The 24,606-nt window shown below is 43.1% G+C and overlaps 1 long non-coding RNA gene across 1 annotated transcript in view; it reads right to left on the reverse strand.

Annotated features, from left to right (window-relative positions):
- LOC135361920 (uncharacterized) overlaps window positions 1-24,606 on the reverse strand; it is a 357,682-nt gene that overhangs the window by 289,803 nt on the left and 43,273 nt on the right. Inside the window, exons 2-3 of the long non-coding RNA XR_010406089.1 lie at window positions 11,172-11,393; window positions 9,821-9,905 (exon numbers count right to left, since the gene is read on the reverse strand). This is a non-coding gene — a long non-coding RNA (uncharacterized LOC135361920). The remainder of the gene's footprint in view (window positions 1-9,820; window positions 9,906-11,171; window positions 11,394-24,606) is intronic.

Here is a 24,606-nt window from a genome sequence, read left to right on the forward strand (position 1 = left end):
TGTAGACAGAGTACCACAGAGGAGAGCGCTTCAGAGAGAGAAAACTACAGAGATTTGCAAGGGTCCCTCTTGAATATTCAATACCATCTGAATGGAAACAGTACCTGGTGCTCAGACAGGGCCAAAAACATTGCCTGACTCCACCTACCAGACTGGAAAAATAACAATTTATAGGGCACTGGGGAAGCATACTCAGGAAGATATTAAAATCTTGCCTTAGTAATGGAGAATAATTAGACCAAGACTGTATGGCGTTCCAGAACCTCCTAACAAATCATAAAAGCAAGACCAGAAAAGAGTAAATTGTTATCAAGTACCATAACTAGATCTTAGAATCAACCTCAAGAAGATTTGTAGCAATACTCAACGCAGTAAAACTCACAATGTCCGGCATCCAATCAATAATTACCAGGCATGTGCAAGGAAGCAGGAAAATACATCTCATAATGAGGAAAAATAAATCAAAATAGACCCAGAATGATACAAATACTAGACTTGGTAAAAAGGACATTACAAGTTATTATAACTCAGTGCCATGTTCAAAAGATATAGACATATAAGATTAAAAAGGGCCTAAATCGAGTTATAGAAATGAAATACAGGGGTGCCTGGTGGTTCAGTCAGTTAAGCGTCCAACTCTTGATTTTGGCTCAGGTCATGATCTCAGGGTCGTGAGACTGAGTCCCGCATCAGGCTCCATGCTGGACATGGAACCTGCTTAAGATTCTCTCTCTCTCTCCCTCTGCCCCTGCCCCCCAACTCATGCACATGCCCTCTCTCTCTAAAAAAATTAAATTAAATTAAAGATTAAAAAAAGAAATGAAATACAATGTCTGAGATGAAACACACACTGAGTAAGATTGCCAGCAGACTCGATACTGCCAAAGAAAAAGTAAACTTTTGAAGATGTAGCAATAAAAACTATCCACAGTCAAACACAGTTTGGCAGTTTTCTAAGAAATTAAACATATACATACCCTGTGATCCACCAACTCTGCTCTTAAATAGAAGAGATGAAAGCAGATATCTATACAAAGACATGTACATGAATACAAAGCTGTTCATAACAGATTTATAATAGTTAAGAACTGGGAACAACCTAAATCTCCATCAGTGGGTAAACAGATCAACAAATTGTGGTAGACTTATAAAGCAAAATACTACTCAGCAATAAAAAGGAATGAACTATTGATACACAATATATGAATCAACACATTACAACAACATGTACCTCAAAATAATTTTTCTGAGGAGAGGAAGCCAGACTCCCTCCCCCAAAAGTGCATAGTCTATGATTCATTAATACAAAATTGTTGAAAAATGTGGTTTTGATTTGAATTTCCCTGATGGCTAATGATGATGAACATTTTTTCATGTGTCTGTTAGCCATTTGTATGTCTTCTTTTGAGAAGTGTCTGTTCATGTCTTCTGCCCATTTTTTGTCTTGATTATTTGTTTTTTGGGTGTTGAGTTTGAAAAATTCTTTATAGATCTTGGATATCAGCCCTTTGTCTGTAGAAGACATAGTACATCTATGTCTATGTTACAAGTACCAAGATTTTCCGCCTGGGGGCTAGAGAGCCCTCTTCCCAACTCTTAATTTGTATTTTAATTCTTCCTAGACTTTAAACTACCAACTGCCTAGACATTTTTTACTTGGGTAAATGGTAAACCTTGCTTTGGAGGACTAGTTATTTGTAAAGCACTATTGTGCGTCCAATACATTCAGAATACCAACAGGCTAATTAGGTCATCATCCTCTTATGAGTTAACTATTACTACCTTGGGACCTAGAACTATTGGAATTAAAAAAAAAAGGTTACAATGCTTTTGCAGAGACCTTAGGAATTTTTGGCATTCACACCAAAATTCACTTGGCATTGGAAAAGCACTAAAATGCAGTAGTACTTTTTAGTATCCTTAACTCAAAATGATAAGCACTAAGAAAAATAACAGTATTCTGGCAGGATGTTCATCCTACCAGTGATGTCCTTTATGATTTTGTATCAGTAGGAACCAAGTTGATGTAAAGGACAAGGATATATGGGGCGCCTGGGTGGCTCAGTCGGTTAAGCACCTGCCTTCAGTTCGGGTCATGACCCCAGAGTCCTGGGATCAAACCCCGCACTGGGCTCCCTGCTTAGTGGGGAGTTTGCTTCTCCCTCTCCTTCTGCCCCTTCCCTGTTGGTGCTCTCTCTCTCTCTCTCAAATAAATAAATAAAATCCTTAAAAAAAGAAAGAACAAGGATATCAAATGTTTATTCGTGGAACAAAGCCAATCGGTTCATCATCCTTCATTAGGAGAATGCTGGCTTAGCTAGTGTCAGACTCACCAATGAATCAGACATGGCTTTCCAATCTACAGCACTGACACAGGATCCTGTGATCTCACAGAAGTGAAACAAGGGCTCAGTGTTGGTGGTCTACTCTCTACCAGCATGATTAATACCAAAGGCAGCAGAGGAGTTTGGCCTCCGGTCATCTCAAAAGAGGTCACAAAAACAGAAATGGCAAGCCCTAGATCAAAGCACAATCTCAGAACACCTGAAAGTACCATGTGGCTCCTTGCGAGAAGGCTGCTGGTTCACAAAGGGAACACCAAGAGCTGCAGGAAAGGATGCAGGAATACTCAGTGGAGAGTCTCCCCAGGCAAAGGTTAATACCATTTTCTAGGGCTCATTCAGTGGACTTTTCCTAGGCGGGCTCACGGGGCCCATTTAATATGAACTACGCGACTGTTTAAGCATCGTGCCTATGTGGCCACCATGCTCACATCTTTCAAGCCCGCCCTCAAATTTCTCCAGCTGAGTTAAAAGTCATAGTCACACCAAGGGGATGGGATAACACAGCCACAGCCTGGATTCCCGAGGGTATCTGGAAAATGTGGTCAAACAGCTTCGGGAGATTTTTTAAAGATTTTATTTATTTATTTGAGAGAGAGACAAAGAGAGAGAGCGCACCAGTGGTAGGAGGGGCAGAAGGAGAGGGAGAAGCAGGCTCCCCACTGAGCAGGGACCCCGATACAGGGCTCAATCCCAGAACCCCGGAATCATGACCTGAGCCGAAGGCAGATGCGTAACCGACTGAGCCACCCGGGTGCCCCCTCAGAAGATACTTTAAGCAGTTGAAAAGGATTATATTCCTTCAGAAGATAGACACAGGGGTACCTGGGTGGTTCAGTGGGGGGGGGGTCTACTTCTCCCTCTGCCTCTCCCTTCCCCCCTACTTCTGCTTTCTCGCTCACTCTCTCTCTCTCAAATAAATAAATAAAATCTTTAAAAAGAAAAAAGATACACAGGAAAGGCCCAACTCTGGCTTTCTGCTAATATACATCTCTGCATTCCCACAGACCTCAAGTAGCTTTCACACACAAGGAGAGAGATGACTAAGATGGTCCCCTGCCTCTCAAGAGTTATTATGTCCAGTAGCTGAGACAGACTAATATACTGAATTTCGATGTTGGCATATGAAGTGTTTACCAAGGCAAAACAAATGGTGCTACATGAAGGAGAGGGTACTCAGAATGGCACCTGAGGTCTCTGCCTGCCCTATACAAAGCCAAATGACTGGACAGGCTGCCAGGTATTACTTGGCATATACTTAGATATTAGAAAAGTCTTACTGAGCAATTCATGCTCCAGAAGATAGTAGCTCAGGCTGTCACAGGAACCAGAACTTAAGTCAGTAAAGCAAGAAATTTAAGCAGTCCGTTTTCATAGGACATCTTGGAAGCAGGCGGCAGGCTTTCTCAAGGCCCTGGGGAGCTCTATTTGGGGCACAACTACTTGCTTTCAGCTGTTCCCTGCCTCTTGGGGAAGACGAAGTTCCACCCAAAGATTGGGCAAGTCCAAGGCTGCAGCCAAGTAAGCACAGGATGCCCATCAAATCCCGAGTGCTCTAGTGAAAAAGAATTGTACCAATGTCCCTCTCCTGGCTTTGACCCTAGACTAGAGTTAAATAAGATGATACCACTAGGGTAAGAGGGTGAAGGGTACATAAGACATTGTTCTATTTTTGTAATTTCTCATGAATCTATAATGACCTCAAAACATAACTTTTTATTGTTATTGTTTTAATGCAGTAAAGGGGTCTCAGAGATCTTTCCCAAGGTCATAGAGCCTTTGAAAACATGTAATTAGATCCCAGGCCTGACACAATAACTTATCTGATTAATTAGCCTTATAAAATACACTGCCAGAGTAGGGGTCACCCCCACCCACGTGCCGTAGGCCCAAATATGCAATCTCTCTTTTACTGTAGGTATTCTTAATTTCAGGACCCAAAATATTATAATATCCATGGAATCTTAATTTGGGAAAGCATTCAGCTTTATTTTTATTAACCTCTAACTTAAATTTAGCACTCTTTTCAGCTCATATACTCAAACCACCGCACCATTCGTAGAATCCATGAATTTGTCACAATAGAAATGAGCTATTTTCATTCCATATCACCCTGTTGCAGAGCTCAAATCTGTGTTTATCACCACCTCAAAATTACGATAGTAATTAGACTAGCCACCAGATGTCACATGATCACTATCTTTGTGCCTGCAGATATTAGTACAAAGCAGCTGGGCAGTTGCCCAATGCTGGGTTGAGCAGATTTTCAGCTACTAAAGAATGAAATAGAAAGCCATTTCATGGCTGACCAAGACTGCCATGTTGCTTTCCAGTAATCCCTATCTACAATTATTTTTCAATCCATACATGGAAGGTGGGGAGTCATTCTCATTCAGTTTTTGCAAAACTAACACTCTCAAATGAAAACACAGCTCCCCACGAGTCAGCAAGACTTTTCTAACAGACAGTACATTGACTATAAGGGTAGACTAGGCAAGTTCAAACACATATGACTGTTGAGGTAAATTTAATACATTTTAACAGATTATGCACTGATAGAGGTCATGCATGGTATAAATGTGGTGAATAACACATGTTTTTCTTCTTATACTCTTTTTCTGCACACAACTGTGTATGTGTGTGTGTAGGTGTGTATGTGTGTAACATATGGGGCTTGAACTCATGACCCCAACATCAAGAGTTTATCGACTGAGTTGGCCAAACGCCCCTTTTTGCACAGTTAAGAAGTAAAGACATGCACCAGAGTAATACGAGTTATTTTAGGAAGGGTATTCATATATTATTCTGTGGGAATACCCCACATTAAAAAAGAATAATTTCTGCATGAAAACCAATCACATGGAAACAATTTTTCCAGGAAGGCACAGAAGGCCACATTACCAGAATGCTAGAAGTTCTTAACCAAGATGAAGCTGCAATTCAAAATTCTATTTCTTTGACAAAAGACAGCTGCTAATACTTGAAAACATTGCACAACTCTTTCAAAAGGAGATTTCTTGGTGGTAAACTTAAACCATGGGTCCATAATCTTTTCTTAAATCTGAAAGTATATCAAAGAATTTGGCCTAGCCAAAGATGACCTATTAATTTCCTTTTAAATAATGGCTTTGAGATTTAATTCAAAAATTAAAAAATTAAGTATACAATTCAGTGGTTTATTAGCAGAGTCACAAAGTTGTGTAACCATCACCAATTTCCAAACATTTTATCATCCCCCAAAAGAAATCCCATACCCATTAGCAATCATTCCCCATTCCTCCCACCCCCGAGCCCCTGGCAACCACTAATCTACTCTGTTTTCCTGGATTTGTCTCTACAAGTGGAAACACAGAAGATGTGGCCTTTTGTGACTGGCTTCTTTCCCTTAGCATGATGTTTTCAAGGTTTATCCTTTTTACTGGTGAATAATATTCCACAGTACAGATATGCTAAGTTTTGGTTATCCATTTATCACTTGATGGACATTTGGGTTGCTTCCACTTTTTGGCTATTATGAAAAATGCTGCTGGGCGCCTGGGTGGCTCAGATGGTTAAGCATCTGCCTTCGGCTCAGGTCATGATCCCAGGGTCCTGGGATCGAGTCCCACATCGGGCTCCCGGCTCAGCTGGGAGCCTGCTTCTCCCTCTGACCCTCTCCCCTCTCATGCTGTTTCTCTCTTGCTCGCTCTCTAAAAAATAAATAAAATCTTTAAAAAAAAAAAAAAAAGGAAAAGAAAAATGCTGCCATGAGCACTTATGTATAGGTTTTTGTGTGGACAGATACTTTAAGTTTTCTTGGATATACACCTAGGAGTGGAATTGCTGGGTCACGTGGTAATTCTATACTGAACATTTAAAGGAACTGACTGTTTTCCACAGCAGTGACACCATTTTACATTCCCAGCAACAATGTATGAGGGTCCAATTCTCCAAATCCTTGTTAATACTTGTTGTGGTCTTTTTTTTTTTTTTTTTTTAATTTCAGCCACCCTAGTGGGTGTGAAGTGGTATTTCATTGGGGTTTTGATTTCCATTTCTCAAATGGCTAATGTACTTATTAGCCATTTGTATATATTCTTGCGAGAAATGTCTATTCAAATCCTTTGCCCATTTCTTAATTGGGTTATTTCTCTATTGTTGAGTTGTAAAAGAGCCTATTGATCTTAGTGTGAATGCTTTAAGACAATTGGAATTTAACTCAAAAAACCTTGGAGAATAAGTGTTTTTACCCTGCAATATGAATTAGAGAAGCTCTAATTCCTTCGGAAACAATTTGTGAAATTGAGATTTTTCAACCCTGCAGTCCATTAAAACAAGAAAATTTGAACTGATTGGTTGTCCAATAGGACATGCATATTGTCTTATCCAAAGACCATCCCAATTTAATGTTGTGATTCAAGCTAAGCAGCCTTCACACTGGTGTCTTTCAACTTTAATTTGCCTCTGCTTGAACGTACTGTATTGGGGCATTTGGCTGGCTCAGTCGGAGGAGCATAAGACTCTGGATCTCAGGGGTCAGGAGTTCAAGCCCCACGCTGGGCATAGAGATTAGTTAGATACATAAAATTTTAAAAATAAATAAACTGTACTGTCTTCTTATTTAATGCATTCAGGTACATATTTTTCTATCACAAGCTTGTTTTAAAATCGGTACCTTTCAAATTCTTTTCTTTGAAATCCCATGTGTTTTATTTAGACCTTTAGACACAGGATTCTGAACAGATCTCAGACTGCCAAACTGGTCCATGGGAAAAAGAAGCCAAGCCCTTGCTGCCAACTGCACAGAGGAAGAACATAACCTTCCGAAGGGCAGGAGGGGGCACTACGGCATTTTTTTCTTAATGTTATACCAAAATATAGCTAGTGACAATGAGCTTCTGGATTTTTCCGACCTCGATCTCATGTTGTATACTGGAATGGCCAATATTGCCAATTTGATTGGGAGCAAAAGAAAAGTTGAAGCTCTTCTACATGAAAAGTCTTTCACCTTTAAAGAGCAACCAAATAGCTATTTCCGAGATAGCTTGTTTGTAATGATTCCAAGCAAGTCTGTAAAGCAGATTCTTCTATCAGCCCAAAATGGCAATGTCTGCAGAGCTACATGTGATTTTTCAGAAAAATCTCTCACCTTTTTTAGCACCACCACTATGGGTAGCAAACATGATGCTAGTCTGTACATCTTCACTGCTGTCTTATGGATGTAAGGAAGAGGAGTTTTTCCAACTAAGTCAGATAGTAGAAATAGAAGCCAATGTCCCTGGGATTGAAGGCATCTAACTGAATGCTCCCGCTCAAGTAAAAAAAAAAAAAAATCAAACAAAACAACAACAACAACAAAAAACTTATAGAGCAAAGCACGACAATCCTGGGTTCATTAGCTCTGTGCCTAGGGCAGCTGGGAGTTATGGGTCGATTCCTTAGGGAAGCCCCAGAATCTGGACTCACACACGATACATATAGATACTTCAATACAGTGAAAAGAAGCCGCCACGATTTAATCGACAAGGTCCCTATCCCGTGGTCTCAGAGACAAGAAGAATGAGTCAAGAAAGAATGAAAGTTTACACATTAGGAAAACTAGATAATCTGAAAACAAAGGATGGAGAGGAGAGGGCTTCCTACTGCAGGGCATGGTGCATGGGCAGAAATAGTTATTTTGGGGTGCCTGGATGGCTCAGTTGGTTAAGTGTCTGCTTTCGGCTCAGGTCGTGATCCCAGGGTCCTGGGATCGAGCCCCTCGACGGTCTCCCTGCTCATCAGGGAGCCTGCTTCTCCCTCTCCCTCTGCCCCTCCCCCCCACTCATGCTCCCTCTCTCTCTCAAATAAATAAATAAAATATTTTTAAGGGCGCATGGGTGACTCAGTCGGTTAAGCGTCTGCCTTCAGCTCAGGTCGTGATCCCAGAGTCCTGGGATCGAGTCCCGCATCAGGCTCCCTGCTCCGTGGGAGGCCTGCTTCTCCCTCTCCCACTCCCCCTGCTTGTGTTCCCTCTCTCTCTGTGTCTCTGTCAAATAAATAAATCTTTTAAAAAAAAATCTTTTTAAAAAAAGAAATAGTTATTTCTCCCATTTTAGTGCCTGCTGAAGATACAAAGATAAATAATGCCCTTGACCTCAGTGAGTTTGTAGGATGCCACTTTGCATATGTAGGCATATCAGAATCAACACATTCCAAAGAAAACTCCAGGATCCCCATGCAATACCCCCCAAAACACACACAGCCTTACCCATCTCAGCCAATGTCACCAACCACCCAGTTGTTGGGGAAAAAATTTGCATTACCCTGATTCAACACTCATGCCACAATCAATCCATCAGTAGTCACGGAAGTTCATGCTTCAGAGTTTTCAAATTTAGATCCACTTCTCACTACCAACCATCACGTCTGCCTGGGTTACCACCACCTGACAGACTAGTGCCAAATCCTCCCCACTGGTCCCGTTCCAGTCTCACCCCTGCACAAGTCAGAGTGACCTTTCTACCAGGTAGGTCAAATAGCATGCCCCACTTAAACCCTCCCAATGACTTGACAGTATACTTAAAAGGAAATTCCCACCTCCTTACCACAGCCCACAAGACTCTACATAATCCAGCCCTTTTGCCTTATTTTCTTCCACTTTTCTCCTTATTCAAAATTCATAGGGCACCTGGGTGGCTCAGTCAATTAAGCATCCAACTCTTGGTTTCAGCTCAGGTCATGATCTCGGGGTCATGAGATCAAGAGTCTGCTTGATATTCTCTCTCTTCCTCTCCCTCTGCCCCTCCCTCCTGTTCTCTCTCTCTCTCTCAGGTAAATAAAATCCTTAAAAAAAATTCTTCAGGGGCGCCTGGGTGGCTCAGTCGGTTAAGCATCTGCCTTCAGCTCAGGTCATGATCCTGGAGTCCTGGGATTCAGCCCCGTGTCGGTCTCCCTGCTCAGTGGGGAGTTGGCTTCTCTCTCTCCCTCTGCCCTTCCCTGTCCCATTCATGCTCGCTCGCTCTCTCTCACTCTGCTCTCTCTCTCTTTGTCAAATAAATAAAATCTTTTTTTTTTTAAAGATTTTATTTATTTATTTGACAGAGAGAGACACAGTGAGAGAGGGAACACAAGCAGGGGGATTGGGAGAGGAAGAAGCAGGCTTCCCGTGGAGCAGGGAGCCTGACGCGGGGCTCGATCCCAGGACCCTGGGACCATGACCTGAGCCAAAGGCAGACGCTTAACAACTGAGCCACCCAGGCGCCCCCAAATAAATAAAATCTTAAAAAAAAAAAAGATCAAAGCATTACCCATGCTTTAATTGCTCTTGATCTTTCACATCTGAAGGTCATAGGTCTTTATTAAACTATACTTCCGGGATACCCCTAGCCTTGCCAGCCTTCAGGAAGGTCTTTCAGCTATTACTAAAACTGGAGAGAACAACCTGGTTTGAACAACGAATGGATGCACACCCAAAGCAAAGAAAAAAATGCAAGGCTATGGAGGAAATTAGGACAATCTACCTGAGCAGTAGCCTCCTTAGGATCTTGTTTCAAGTAGTGTCAATAGCTCCAAGAGGCTTGCGCTCACCTCTTCCTTCTGACACACCTGGAATAAAGAGATCCTTCGTGATTATACTTGACAGAATAGGTAACCTTTGAGAAACTCTTTGTGACACCTGAATTTGGCTGAGAACAGGGCGTAGGAACATGAAGATCTGGTACTCGTCCAAGCTCTGAACATCTCTGGCTCTTGTATGAATTTTCTCACGGCTATCCTGGCACTAGCCTTTTGGACATCTTCAAAGAAATGGCCTATTTCAGATTTAACACAGGTACCACATTGACCCTAGCCACCACCACCTTGCTTAGCAAAACTTTACCACTTGTGGACTAAACCACTTCATTTCCAGTCCAAGTCATATTTTGAGAATAAGCTCAAGGCCCTTCAAAAGTCTGTACCTAAGGGTGCCCAGGTGGCTCAGTCAGTTAAGTGCCCGCCTTCAACTCAGGTCATGATCCCAGGGTCCTGGGATTCAGCCCCGCATGGGGGGACTCCCTGCTGGGTGGGGAGTTGGCTTCTTCCTCTGCCTCTGCCCCTGCCCCATTCATGCACACATGCACGCGCTCTGTCAAATAAAATTAAATTAAAATCTTAAAAAAAAAAGTGTCTGTACCTATATCTCCTCCCCCATCACCCCCAGGCATCTAAGGTACATTAGTGGGGTCTGAGGAATACCCATGCCATTTTGTTTCCCACAAACATGAATGTTGCGCCCATTCCACTTTAGGGGGTAATTGCTCAGCCCCAAAACAGTTCCACCCACACCAACTACAGCTTCTATCCCTCTGGCATCTACCAATGAATGCTCACCAGAGAGACAGTACCTGGGGGAGACGACTCCTCCCCAGTATCCTAGGACCTAGAAGTTCCCAGCAGCCCCCAGTCACTTAGTCTCCTCACATCGACAGGCTCTATTGCTCACGTCTTCCTGGCTTTCTGGACTAGTCACCCTTGTGAAAAGAGTGCATTCTCCTTCATCAGATTTGGCAACTTGACTTTGGAACCAGCCATTGGCCTTGAAGATTTCTTACATTCACGTCTGACACAGCACGAGGTGCTCGCGGGTCCAGCCCTCCCTCGGCTTCCATCAGCATCTGGCCCTCTTGTGGAGCCACTCGGGCCTACCAGGCACCCCCAGCTCCACAACCAACCAGGCTTTCCACACCCTCCCCGGTATCCTACCCCATAGGCCTCTTCTATCCCTAAGGGTTCCCCCACTGGTTTTCAGCCCCCAGGTCTAACACAACCTGGCTACAGCAGAACTCAGCCCCTGTCGTGAGACGAAAGTGCCAACGGCTTAATATTACCCACAAGCGCCAGCAAGAGTAGCTCTTTCCGGGAGGCCCAGAGAGACTCAAGGGGAAACGCAGCCGCACAGCGCCCTCACGTGTTGAGGAGTGGTCGTGCAGCTGGGCAAACCGCCAAAGAGCAAAGCTGCGCTCGGAAAACAAACAGGAGTCCGGCAAAATTCCAGGGTCCAACGAAGCTTAGGCACACAGAATGAAACAATTCACCCTTTCACGGGCTTTCAAACTGAGAAGGAAAGAAACATGTGCCAGGTAACACAGTAAGATAAAAGCAAAGTCAAAGTCCTTGCAGGCAAAGGGCAGGCCCCGAATACCTTAAAGGATAGGACTCAACTCTGTGACTTGAGATTCGATTTTTCTCCACAACTGGTTGCTTGGGTAGTTTATAATAGCATATGGGAGTTTTAAGAGTTAGAAACAGTCACTTGTGGGGGCGCCTGGGTGGCTCAGTCGGTTGAGAGTCTGCCTTCGGCTGTGGTCAGCCTTCAGCTGAGGTCATGATCTCAGGGTCCCAGGATCCAGCCCCGCATTGGACTCCCTGCTCAGCAGAGAGTCGGCTTCTCTCTTTCTCTCTCCCCCTCTGCCCCTCCCCACTGCTCCTTCTCTCTCTCTTTCTCAAATAAATAAATAAAATCTTTTAAAAAAAAAAGGGAAACAGTCGCTTGGGGGTAAAAAGTGAAGTATGAATCAGAGTATTTTAGAGAGACTTACTGAAGAAAAAGAAAAGCAGTTAAGTTTTCTCATTTGTTTCCCAAACTTTCAGACCTAAGAATGAGCAATAAGGCAGAACAGAAATAGAAAACCAAAGGGATTGCAAGCCGTGAACCTTAGCTTTTTAACATTCACGGGCACGGGGCACAAGTGGTTTGTGGCCAAGGAAAGACTGGTCAAAAATCAGGCCAGGCTGTTTTTCAGCAGTGCTCTGTGTCACAAATGAAGCTGTCCTTCCAAAGATTAACTCACTTGATGATGGAAGATTCTCATTAGGTTCTAGCAAACACTGAGCAGTTTGGTGAAGAATGCCATTTTCTAAGAGAAACATGCATCTAGAAGCCAACAGAAAGGTCTTTGACTTCTTCCTTATTCTCAAATGAAGACGAAGCTGGTGGTGAACCCGCAATGGGGCCAGGGGTTGGGAGCATACCTGGGGAAGAACTGCTTTCAAATGAGCAGTCTGAGCTACATTTTGGCCACAGGCAACTTACAAAACAACACACAACAGCCAACATCTGACACACTCCGCTCTCTCTCTCCTTCAAGAAGAGTCTTGCACTGGTGCTTTTTGAGAGAACAATTTTTTCCCCCCAAGAAAATCAACCAACACATTGGCCGTTATTGTAGGGGCCAAGGTCAGGCCACACCAAAATGTGCCACATTGACATATTATATTTGACATATTGTTTTATTTTTTTAAAGATTTTATTTATTTATTTGATATTGAGAGTGAGTGAGAGAGAGCGCAAGAGCAGGGGCAGAGGCAGAGGGAGAAGCAGGCTCCCCACTGAGCAGGGAGCCCGACATGGGGCTCCATCCCAGGGCCCCGGGATCAAGACCTGAGCAGAAGGCAGGGGCCCCGAAATATTGTTTTAAATAAAAGTTACTTAAGAAGCAGCCAATGCAAAAAGAACACTCTGACCCTGCCCACCTCTGTCTCCAGAAAGCAAGAAATAAAACTCCCATATGAAAGGTGCCCTCTCTATATCAAGAGGTAAAGAGACATCCGTCTCACCAGAGATAGGAAATTTAGAGCTGAGAAGTCTATATAAACAACCCTTGCTACTTTTTACTAATTTACTACTCCAGCCCAAATTCTGTTTTGAATTCCTTACTAACTGAAGCTCCTGTTAACCTTAAAAATAAAACTGTCAGTTATTTTACCAGCAAAAATGGCTTTGTTCGGGAATAGCAGAGAATTGCAATCTGAGACAAGCAAGCTACAGTAAAACCATAGGTAAGTCCATGGAACAAAGGAAAGAAATACTCTTTTATAGAGGAAAGGGGGAAGTTTTGAAAGTTGTTATAAATAAAAAGTTCATTGGAGTAAACTGAGAGTTGAAAGGATAGTCGCTTTTCATTGGCTGAGTCGTGACTCTCACTGCCTGGGCTTTGGGCGGGGGGGGGGGGGGGTAGGGGGACAGGGGAGCCTTTCATCCTCCTCCATTATCAGTAAAGTAGAACCCAGGTGCTAGGTTTCGCTCTTCCCATTGGGTCTGCAATTGACAGTGAGTCGTAGGGTATGAGAGCGCCCCCTGCTGGCCTCCCGAGTCCATCCTAAGTGAAATTTCCTTTTATTGATTTTGCACACTCCCAAAGTTTTCTTTGTCCTGTCAATTCCTCCCAGATTTATCATCTCTGCCTAAAAGGTGCAAAAATTGCCTGGTCTTTGGTCATTTCTTTAGGTCTCAATTTCATTATTGGGCCTCCATGCACACGAAAAAAAAACTTTGGGTTTTTTTTTTCCTCCTGTTAAACTGTCTCCTGTCAATTTAATTCTTAAACCAGCAGGAAGTCCTTGAAGGGTAGAAGGAAAACTTTTTCTTCCCCTACCTTAGTTCAATCAGCTTCAAAGCACCTGGGGCAAACCTGTTGTCTGAGGGTCAGGTTTCTTGACCCTTGCAGCAAGTGAGAACAAACAACGGAGGAATTATGGGGCATTTCCCACCAAAGGAAAAGGTAGTTATTATAGAGTTTGGGGGGCAGAAGTGGAGTTTAGGTAAATGATGGGCTGAACAAAGAGAACAAAGTTTCTCAGTGAGTAGAAAACAAGTAGTCACTCAAAGGACTTCTGGCTATATTTTATCAAATGCTTTCTCAGTACATGTTATAATCATATAGGGTTTTTTTTCCCCTTTAGTCTGTAGCTTTAATGGATTAGGTTAATAGATTTACTGATCTTCAACTGGTCCTTCAGTCGTACTGTGTTTTCTTTTGATACATTGCTGGAGTCTATTTGCAATTAAGGGATACTGTTCTATAGCTTCATTTCTCCCTCCTTCCTCTCTTCCTCTCTCCCTTCTTTCCTTCCTTCTTTTTGTATTATATTATCATTGTCAGGCTTTTATATTAATGGTAGCATCGTGAAATAAACAAGAAATTTCCATCTTTTGCTTTAAAAAAAAAAAGTTCTTATATCTCACAGCGGCAACGACCTGGCGAAAAAATATTGTTTCCTATCATTTGCAGCTGGCTTCATCTGTATCCGTTATCCCAAGTTGCTGGATGACAAGGTAGATTTTTACCTCCTTGATCTAGGTGAATTTTTACCGTATCACGTCCAAGCCAGGCCTTTCCACTGCCCATAATTTGCTTGCCAAGTGTTTCATGAAAATTAAGTCTTCCTCTAACTCTGATGAGGGCAAAAAATTTCTAAGAGGACTAAGAGCAGGAAAAACGGAGGTCATCAGTGCTTTGCAGATGAAGAAACCCAAGATCAAATGCTTTCTCTTGAGTCCTAAGCATATTACAAAGGCAAACTCTTACGCGGAAAAAAAAAAAAGTTACACTAGGAGAGAGTTATCAAGGTGACTGAACAAGAGCTTAGTAAAGGCAGGGTCAATCAGACTAGAACATAACTCGATTTTCTAGTTTTTCTACAGCAGCAAAACTTCCACTAGAAGCAGATGAAATAATAGAGTTAACCCCTGCTGGCAATTGGAGAAAATCTTTTATTATCGCCTGTCTGACAATTTGATTAAACAAAAAAAGCCCCAAGTTATTAGATTAGTTTGGGCCAACTGATTTCAGAGCCAAAGACAAATTACATTTGGAAGTCACTGACTTTTTTTTTTAAAAGATTTATTTATTTGAGAGAGTGAGAATGAGAGAGAGAGAGAGTACATGAGAGGGGGAGGGTCAGAGGGAGAAGCAGACCCCCCGCCGAGCAGGGAGCCCGATGCAGGACTCGATCCCAGGACTCCGGGATCATGACCTGAGCCGAAGGCAGTCGCTCAACCAACTGAGCCACCCAGGCACCCTGAAAGTCACTGACATTTGAACATTATTGGAAATCTGAGGCCATTTCTACTGTCAGAGATGAGCAAGCACACAAAGACTCATGACACATGGGGAGGGTGGGGAGCAGTACTGCTGTATCTTCTGCTCATTCTGAGTCAAGACCAAGAACTTGCTTGGCTAGGAAAAATAAATAATTCTGGAGTCTCACCCCAACTCGGTCACACACTAACTCCAAGTCCTTGGGCAACTACACCTCCAAAGCTTCAGTTGTTGGAGTTATGAAGTAGGGATCCCACTTCAAGATGCCTCAAGATGAGGCCCGCCTGGGTGGGTTCACTCAGTTGAGCGTCTAACTCTTGGTTTCAGCTCAGGTCATGATCTCAGGGTCCTGGGATCGAGCCCCACGTCGGGCTCCACACTCAGTGGGGAATCCGCTGAAGATTCACTCTTCTTTTCATCTCCCTCTACCCCTCCCCCTGCTCATGTTGCTCACGAGCCCTCTCTCTGTCTCTAAAATAAATAAATAAATCTTGAAAAAAAGAGAGACTTAAAAGATGCCTAAAGACGAAATGAGAACAAAAGTGGAAACACTCTGTGAGCTGTACAGCACCACACAATGTAAAGTTATTATTGGCAATGGGTCAAGTCTCTGATCCACTTGAGGCAAGTCTTAATGCCAAGAAGAAAGCCAGGGAGCACCAATTTCAAGATAAGTTCTACTGTGACAAGGATAATCCACATATAATATAAATCACTTTTAGAAGTTGTTAGAGTAGGAGCACCTGGGTGGTGCAGTGGTTTGAGCATCTGACTCTTGGTTTCAGCTCAGGTTGTGATCTTAGGGTCGTGGGATCGAGCCCCCCACTGGGCTCCGCACTCAGGGTGGAGTCTGCTTAAGACTCTCTCTCCCTCTCCCTTTCCCCTTCCCCCCCAAAATAAATAATAATTTTTATTATTTTTATTTTTTAAAAGATTTTATTTATTTATTTGACAGAGAGAGACACAGCGAGAGAGGGAACACAAGCAGGGGAAGTGGGAGAGGGAGAAGTAGGCTTCCCACAGAGCAGGGAGCTGGATGTGGGGCTCGATCCCAGGACCCTGGGATCATGACCTGAGCCGAAGGCAGATGCTTAATGCCTGAGCCACCCAGGTGTCCCAATAATAATTTTTTAAAAAGAGAAGTTGTTAGAGTGGTTCCTGAGAAATCCTCTTGATTACACTCACAGCTCCTGCACTGAAAATTAATTGTACTCAGAAAAGAAATGACATGTGAAGAAACCAACGAGAAGGAAACCATAATAGAAAGAGCATCTCGAATCCCTAATCTATGGTTGTCCCATGCAGTGAGCATCTCTACAAAACAAGTTTCCTCAGATCCAATTTTGTTATGTCTAGTTTCTTATTGGCCCAAGCAGTTAAGTATCAGGCCTGAGCTTTCTAGTTCTTGAGTCTAGTTCGTTAAGCGTCTGCCTTCGGCTCAGGTCATGATCTCAAGGTCCTGGGATCAAGCCCCACATCAGGTTCCCTGCTCAGCAGGAAACCTGCTTCTCCCTCTCCCACTCCCCCTGCTTGTGTTCCCTCTCTCGCTGTGTATCTCTCTGTCAAATAAATAAATAAAATCTTTTAAAATAAATAAATAAAAGATAAATGGCAGAGATAAGATTTCGATGTAAAAATTTAATTTCATTTGAGAATAAGATAGAGAAAAAAAAAACAAGATAGAGGAAAAAAAAATCAAAAGTGCCGGGATTCAATGTTGTGTCTGTTAAATCATTCTACTAGTACTTAACTCCCAGCAATTTGCTACACTTCCCACACATTGACTACACTTGGAAACGCTCATGTTTCTTCTTAATCTAGGATCAAGTAAAATTGACACTCTGCTCTAATTCATGGTTCACTACTTTATTACTCGACTGGACCACTAGTTCCCAAAGACGTTGACAGGAGAAGAAAAGAACAAGCAGAAGAAAGGGAAGTAGAGAAAGAGCCAGCGTACCTAAACAAAACACCAACACAATGAAGAAGTACCTACCTTGAGGACATTCAGAAAACTTTAAAGATGCTTGGTTACATTCTTTATATAGACTGGCTTCCAGAGCTGCAGGTACCTAGGACTCATTTTGATCTCATTAAACAGGTGCTCCCTTTAATTTTTTTTTTTTAAGTAGTCTCTATGCTAGAAGGGAGGGGGGTGGGAGGATGGGTTAGCCTGGTGGTGGGTATTTAGGAGGGCACATTCTGCATGGAGCACTGGGTGTTGTGCACAAACAATGAATCATGGAACACTTCATCTAAAACTAATGTTGTAATGTAAGGGGATTAACATAAGAATAAAAAAATTTAAAAAAAAAAAAAAGTAGTCTCTATGACCAGCACAGAGCCCAAATTGGGGCTCAAACTCATGACTGTGAGATCAAGACCCGAGCCGAATCAAGAGTTACACATTCAACCAACTGAGCCACCCAGACGCCCCTCCCTTTTGACTTTTGGCTCAGAGGTATTCCTATTAGAAAATCCTAGCCATCAAAAGAAAAATAAAAAAAAAAATCCTAGCCATCAATAGCCTACTGTGGGAAAAGCTGGTGAAATCCTACTCAAGTCTATAGTTTAGTTAATAGGATTATACCAACATTGACTTCTTAGTTTTGACAAATGTATGTGGTTATGTAAGATGTTCACATGGAAGGTAGCAAGGTAAAAAGTACACAGGAACCCTGTATTATCTTCCCAACTTTCCTCTGAACTTACTTCCAAATAAAGAAATGAAGGAACCCAACACACCCACCATTGGCCAGCACCGCGCTCCGCAAGGCAATGGTTAGCCTCCCACAGCTGGGTGTGTCTTCCCTGGTCAGCTGCACTGCCTCCATGGTCAATTCTGGACTATAAGGCAGCATCCCACCCAGACTAGACTTACGCTCTGGAAAATGGCTTCATTGATGAGGAGGAATACTTCTAGGCGCACGATGGGAGGGAACAAAGAGCTCTGAGAGACTTGTCTCTGCCTGTCTCACTCCCACGCCCTCCAGCATCAACTGGATTCTAGAGTCCATCTAGAGAGCCTCAGGAGGAATGTGACGACTGCTGGAGAAACCTTTGCTACTGGACAGACCGTTAGCCCTTTCTCTCCTCTTGCAAATGCTCCATTCAAGAAAGCCCATCTGCCACTCCACTGCCAATTTGGGACAAATGCCACCAGACTGATTCATAGGCAGAGTTCTCCTTTGACACTCGTTGGCAGTCTCTCTTGATGGCTGGAGTTCCTGCTTAAGCACACCTCATGGTGCTTAGCAATATCTTTAACACCCTTGTATTAAGGCACTCCTACTGAGGATTCATGATGATAATCTAATGACAGGATCCCCGTAAAAGACCTTAGTGGGAATTTTACAAAGTGGAAGTATTTTTGTGCTAGATGGCTTTTAGCTAATTACTTCCTTAAGAAGGTAGATTACTTACCCCTCTTTGTTTTAGGGTTCCTGCCTCAAGTTTGGGATGTATTCAAGCTAACATTCTCTGCTACGCAGCCTCAGTATATTCTGCAGCTTTTCTTAATATTTAAAGTAGTTTTGGGCACCTGGGTGGCTCAGTTGGTTAAGCGACTGCCTTCGGCTCAGGTCATGATCCTGAAGTCCCTGGATCGAGTCCCGCATCGGGCTCCCTGCTCGGCCGGGAGTCTGCTTCTCCCTCTGACCCTCCCCACTCTCATGTGCTTGCTCTCTCTCATTCTCTCTCTCTCAAATAAATAAATAAAATCCTTAAAAAAATTAATTAATTAATTAATTAATTAATTAATTAATTAATTAAATGCTTATAGCCCAGGGCGGGCATATTAAAAAAAATATTTAAAGTAGTTTTTTTTAATTTTTTAAATTTATTTGAGAGAGAGAGGGCGGAGGGAGGGGGAGCAGACTCCACACTGAGCATGGAGCCCCATGACGGGCTCAATCCCATGGCCCTGAAATCATGACCTGAGCCAAAGTCAAGACTCAGACGCTTAACTGACTGAGCCACCAAGGCTCAGGCCCCTAAAGGAGTTTTAAAACCTCTTGGTTAGGTCCTATTTATTGGCAAGTTCCATCACTAAGCTGTCCAGGTAACTCAGTGAAAGCTTTTTACTGAAAAGGTAAATATCTCAGACTAAATCAATCAACTGTCCCCAATCTCTCAAAAACTTGATTCTTTATCCATCAGATACAGATGGAAGGAAGATCATATAAAGATACGATGAATGGGGGAAAAAAACAGGGTAAGCTAATGTTTTATATCATTCACTATAAGATGCAAGGGACGCTGGGATAATCATGAGGGATGAGACAAGCTCCCTGCCCTCATGGAGTTTACAGACTTGTAGGGGACAGAGGGCAAATCTGTTCAACACACACATCAAAATAATGATAAGTGGTCATAGATGCTGCACATTAGAGGAGTAAGGGGCCAACACAGACAATAAGGTGGAAAGGAAAAATCTCCCTTGGAATGGGCTGTCAGGAGAGGCTTCTCTGGGAAGATGGCATTTGAGCTGAGACCTATGAGAAAGAAGGAACCAGCTCTGCCAAGATTGGAGGGCAGAGCTCTGCCACAGCTCACGGAAACCCCTGGGGTGGGAACACTGGGCACATGGAGCAAGTGAAAATGAGTAGGGCAGCAATACACCGAGCAGGGGCAAGTGGCCCACGACTGGCGTAGAGGTAGGACTAGGGCCAAGGGAGGCAGGACCTTGAAGGTCATGGGATGCAGGTTGCTTTTTGTCCCAAGTACAAACAGAAGCCAAGGGAGAGCTTTAAGCTAGGGGGTGACATGATCTGTTTTAAGAAGGTTCCTTTCGGGGCACGTGGGTGGCTCAGTCAGTTAAGCGTCTGCCTTCGGCTCAGGTCATGATCCCAGGGTCCTGAGATCGAGTCCCGAGTTGGGAATCCCTGCTCAGCGGGGAGTCTGCTTCTCCCTCTTTTCCTCTGCCCCTGCACCCCTCACCCCCAACCCCACTCATGTGCTCCCTCTCTCTCTCTCTCAAATAAATAAATAAAATCTTTTTTAAAAATGATATTCAGATAACAATGATAAAGAGCTCACGAATATTCTAACAAAACAAAATGTGTTTCTAAAAGATAAGTTGGATGACAAGGGGAAGGGGCAGGCGAGTAGCAGTTTCTAAAGGAAACAATTATCCACTCCCATGATTCTCTGTCTGAACCGATTTGTTTTGTGCTGGTAAGGATGTATCAGGTAGTATAATTAGACACAGACACACACACACACACACACACACAGTAATTTGGTTACTCGGTAACTATTTCTGATGCCACCAGATCTTGTAGAACTCCAAAGTGTTACTGATACTATAAAAAAAAAAAAAAAAGAATAAATTCAAGGCGTACCTGGATGGCTCAGTGGGAAGAGCATGCGACTTTTGATCTCAGGGTCCTAAGTTCAAGCCCCATGTTGGGTATAGAGATTACTATAAACAAACAAATTTTTTAAAAAAGAATAAATTCAATAAATATACTATTCACTGTGAAACACGATAGTAGGCACCATGAAATGTTATGGAATATGTATAAGTAGGAGGCATGGTGATGGTTTACAGTGATGGGTAAAGGTGCAAAGAAGGAAAAGAGTGTTGGGGCGCCTGGGTGGCTCAGTCGTTAAGCGTCTGCCTTCGGCTCAGGTCATGGTCCCAAGATCCTGGGATCGAGTCCCACATCGGGCTCCCTGCTCAGCAGGAAGCCTGCTTCTCCCTCTCCCACTCCCCCTGCTTGTGTTCCTGCTCTCACTCTCTCTCTGTCAAATAAATAAATAAAATCTTTAAAAAAAAAAAAAAAAGAAGGAAAAGAGTGTCTACCGTGTCACAGATTGTTAGTATCCGTTATTTCACTGAGCCCTTACAAGTCCACTGTGGAACGAAAATCACCATGTTCTTTTTAGTGATGAATACCAAAGCTTAAGGACATTATGTCCTGCGCCTGAGTCATGCTTCTAGTAAAGCAGCCGAACCAGAATGTCAGCCCACATCTGTCTGGTTACAAAGCCTGTCTGTGCTTTCTCCTTTGTTCCACGCAGCCCACAAGGAACCTACAAACCAGCAAGGGTATTCAAATCTTAGCACAAAAGTAGAGATTTATGCCACCAAGGTTTACAAGTACTATAAAATGGCCCGTTCCCCTTGTTGGCAGCATGGAGGCCGAATGATGCTTGGAGTTACTGCAGAAGATGTGAACCAGCGGGAGTTTGTCAGAGCTTGGCAGCCTTCCTCAGAAAGTCTGGGAGGCTGAGGGGCACCTGGGTGGCTCAGTCAGTCATGCGTCTGCCTTCAGCTCACGTCATGATCTCAGGGTCCTGGGATCGAGCCCCACATGGGCTCCCTGCTCAGCAGAGAGTCTGCTTCTCCCTCTCCCTCTACCTCTCCCCCTACTTGTGTGCTCGCTCACTCTCTCTCTCTCTGTCAAATAAATAAATAAAATCTTTAAAAAAATTCAAGGCTTACGGTCATCCCTCAAAATTTATTTTCAGCTAATCTTTGATGGAAAGGTAAGACTAGGAAAGAGTCATTGAAAGCCAAAGTCTTTCTTCCTCCCCAACACCTTGGACCTTTCATCACATTCACCAGGAAAAAAAACAGGACTTCGGCATTACCACAAGATAGACAGGCCATGGTAACAAGAAGCACATATACTCAATTGTGTGGGACTACAAATCAGTTTTGCTGAAAGTGTTGAATCTTTGAGGTTCCCTGAAGCGTGACGTAAACCCAATACTAAATTAAGTAAACATATTTTTTCCATGGAAAAGGATGGGCAGGTTTGGGTCTTGCTATGTTAAATACAATTTTAGGTTAAGTACCAATTTGAGGAGCAGTGGTAAGGTGTTAAATCCATAGGAGCTTTTTTGCCTCTGGTGAGGCAGGGACTCCTTGGGGGATATCATTTATCATTCAAACACAGAAAGGGCAAAGCAAATCATTCCAGGCTTTTTTAATATCATGAAGGTGGCACAGCCTTATGAAAATGAAACTATTTTAAATGCAGAGTTTCTAGCAATTCCGCAAAGTCTGGAAATGTTGATTCTTTATTCTCTATGAATTGCTGGTTTCCTTGCTCTCTGTGTCTCACAAGATAAAGCCAGACTTTTGGAAGGACCCAAAAGACCCCTTTCTCATGAATATTCATATGTAAGAACCCCTCATCCACAGCTCTCCATCATAGTGGATCATTGTATGAGTTACCTAGCGCTGAATAACAACTAATCCCAAAACTTGATGGCCTCAAACAACAAATATGTAAAAGTTCCTGTGGGTCAAAAATTTGAGAGCGGCCGAAGGGGTAGTTCTGGTTCAGGGTCTGCCCTGAGGTCATAATCAAGGTGCTGGCCAGGGCTGAAGTCTTCCTATACTCAAAGAGAAGGAAAGCCTGTGGCTGGAGGATCCAACTCCAAGCTCACTCATGGGGCCATTGGCCAAAGGCCTCAGTTCCTACCAGATGGGTCATACCATAGGGCTGCTTGTGTCCTCACAACATGGCAGCTGCTTTCCCCAAGAGGCAATGATCCAAGACAGAGAGAAGCAAAGGAGAAACCATAATGCCATTATGACGTAGTCTTGGAAGTTGGATAGCATCACTCCTGCCGTGCTATTCATTAGAAGTAAGTATCTAAGTCCAGCCGACACTCAACAAAGAGGAAATTGAACTCCACATCTTGAAAGGAGGAGCCTCAACGATTTGTGGACCTATTTTAAAAACACCATGACCACCCGCAGCAAAAACAAGTGTCCTTCCCTGCGAAGCAGATAAAGTTCCTATTAAATGTTAGTGGTGTTTTCTTGTGATTGCCGGTTAAGAGTGGTGAGTTGCTTAGTACGAAAACAAAATAATGGTGACCTACTCTATCATGTGGGAAATCATTTTGATGCAATCGTGGCCATCATCACCATCAGGCAAGCTATCCCAGAATTCCAGAGGTTACAGAAGAAGAAAATTCACAAACCAAATTATGATATAAATACATTGTTTTTTAAATCAGTTTAAAATACAGTGAGGAATGAGAGGGAAGAGACAGGGTAGCTTAATACACTTAAAATAGGATACAAGCAGGGTGAAAGGACCACACATCTAAATCCTTAGAATGTTCCCCTTTTCTCTTCTCTCCCTTTCTCCCTCAATATTTCTCTCTCTCTCTCCCACATCAGCCTTCCCCCACTGATGGTGTAGTTACAAACTATGTATTATGGGCTTTCAGCCCACAAACTGAAGATTCCTGAGACCAATGGTATACACTTGTTCAGCTGGAGAGATGCAGGGACAAACACGCATGGACACAGGTATAGTTTGTCAATAAGCCTACTCAACAGTTGTGAGATTCATTTGTTTTTCTTGAGAGGAACACATGAAGCCATAATTGTACCCTACCGAATGTTTGTTACCACTGAGCGGCCAATTTAGGGGTGACCTAACTGTTAACCAGAGGTAGTAGGATCGTGATTTGGTCTTGATCTTTCCAACACCACCCTCTATTCATAAGAACAGTCCTGTCTGTTCGATTATATATTCCATTTATCCTCTCTTTTAATACATCTTTTATTTTTTTAAGATTTTATTTATTTGTCAGAGAGAGAGAGAGAGAGAGAGCTGGGGGGGGGGCGGCAGCAGACAGAGGGAGAAGCAGGCTCCCCACTGAGCAGGAGCCTGATACAGGGCTTGATCCCAGGACCCTGGGAGCATGCCCTGAGCTGAAGGCAGACTCTTAACTGACTGAGTCACCCAGGTGTCCCTTAACACATCTTTTAGACACTAACTTACTACCTAAATTTAAAACCTCTTACATATTCTGTCTGCCTGTTTCACGTGATGACTCATTATCTATACTTAACACATCCTATGAAATTTGCCTATTGTCTTATGAGCTTCTAGCTTGCTATTTACGCTTAACACTTGTTATGACTTTCATCTATCCCAATTACTTTCTTTTCCATAGCAGAATTGAATCACTGAATTAGAGGAGAAATATGAATGATAGCAGTTGTTTTATTCTCCAATAATACCCCAAGCCCCACATTTTTTACTGTCTCTAAAAGCAGACAGCCCGTTCTTAACTGGGGGAATCCGTTTTCTTCAAATATGGATTTGGATTGTATGACCTCTAAAAGAAATGAATGAGGGGCGCCTGGGTGGCTCAGTCAGTTAAGCGGCTGCCTTCGGCTCAGGTCATGATCCTGGGGTTCTGGGATCGAGCCCCACATCCGGCTCCCTGCTCAGCGGGAAGCCTGCTTCTCCCTCTCCCTCTGCCTGCCACTCTGCCTACTTGTGTTCTCTCTTTATCTCTCTGTCAAATAAATAAATAAAATCTTTTTTAAAATTAAAAAAAAAATAATATAAATGAATGAGAGCACTTACAAGAGGTGCTTAGGTCACTGAGCAATGGAGCTGTTATGGCTGACAACTCTCTTGGACAACAGTAGGTCTCTCTACTCATTCACATCCCCTACCCCG

The sequence above is a fragment of the Mirounga angustirostris genome, unplaced genomic scaffold (genome assembly GCF_029215605.1).
Source record: "Mirounga angustirostris isolate CCGP_5_RB_7025 unplaced genomic scaffold, mMirAng1.0.hap1 SCAF_11, whole genome shotgun sequence".
Classification (NCBI taxonomy): domain Eukaryota; kingdom Metazoa; phylum Chordata; class Mammalia; order Carnivora; family Phocidae; genus Mirounga; species Mirounga angustirostris.